The sequence below is a fragment of the Dipodomys merriami genome, unplaced genomic scaffold (assembly GCF_024711535.1).
Source record: "Dipodomys merriami isolate MVZ:Mamm:240054 unplaced genomic scaffold, mDipMer1.0.p SCAF_506, whole genome shotgun sequence".
Taxonomy (NCBI): Eukaryota; Metazoa; Chordata; class Mammalia; order Rodentia; family Heteromyidae; genus Dipodomys; species Dipodomys merriami.
Window position 1 is genome coordinate 559985 of NW_027206076.1, and position 1353 is coordinate 561337.

The window sequence follows — 1353 nt, forward strand, 5'->3', positions numbered from 1 at the left end:
TATGGGACCCAATGAAGGCAGTCCTGAGAGGCAAATGTATTGCTCTCAGTGCACATATCAAGAAAACAGAGGCCAAGTAAACAATCTTATGATACAACTAAAATTGGTACAGAAACAAGAAAAAAAATTGAACCTAAAGTTGCTAGACAGAAAGAGATAACCAAAATAAGAGGTGAAATTAATAAGATAGCGATTGAGAAAATTATGAATAAAATTAATAAAACAAAAAACTGTTACTAAGAAAAAAGTCAATAATTCTGATAGACCACTGGCAAGAGTAACTAACAAAATAAGAGAGGAGACCAAAATCGATATTATCAGAGATACCACAGGAAAAATTACAACAAATATCCAAGACAATCATAAGGAAATAATTCCAGATTCTTCTCACGAAGGAAGGAAAACCTAGCAGAGATGGATGAATTTCTACAGAAATACAAATTGCTATCCCCCCTTTCCTTTTTGGCCCTGCTTCTCCACCATGTATGGTGGGGGCAGCAGTTCGGTAAATAAACTTCTTTTCCTGCCTTAATAGTGTGTGGTATTCTCTTCATAGGCTACTGAATGAAACCTACCTATTTAATATTACATTTAATGCTGTGACTCAGATGGTGTTTTTGAGTTGGAAATGTTAGAATTTTCTAACCACCCCTTTTCTGTGAACTAAACTGCATTGAGACACCACGCGAGACTTTTCACCAATACCACTGCTGGCCTTCACATCCACGTCCACACCACTTCTCTTCTCTGGTGAGTGAAACTACTCTCTATGGCTCTCTGTTGCTCAATCTCTGTTCAGATGTGGCAACATGCCAGAGAGCTCCTATGGCCTTTAGCAGAAAGGCTGGTCACCTCTGAACCCGAGAATGCTTGGTTATGTGGTCTTGGCCATTTCTCTCTAGAGCTCTAGGGGAAGCAGGGACATCCTTTCTGCCTGGTCAGCTCTCCTTCCCTCACCAGACTGACTCTCCTACACATTTAACGGGGTGCTACGAGTCATGCCCGAGCCATGAAACCCCTCTAAAATGCCTCATGCGATTCCTGGATAGCCAGAGCACCTAATTTTTTTAATGCTTTTCTCAGATTTAGACAATTTTTGCCTCTGCAATGGTAAATGGTCAACAGTCTGTTCACTTTCAGAATCTCTTTGCTCTCTGCTAATCATGTCAAATTTTCTATATCTCTCCCTTTCTTTTCTACAACTATTGGTATTGTGCCATGAAGCATGCAAAATGGCCTGGGTCCAGGGGACCCATTCTAGTTTCCCTCTAAAAGGCTAGCCAAACTAGGCTTGATTTTTTGTTCAAGTTTTCTGTGCATTTTTTTAGAAATTTGTCATCTTGAGTTCGCCAT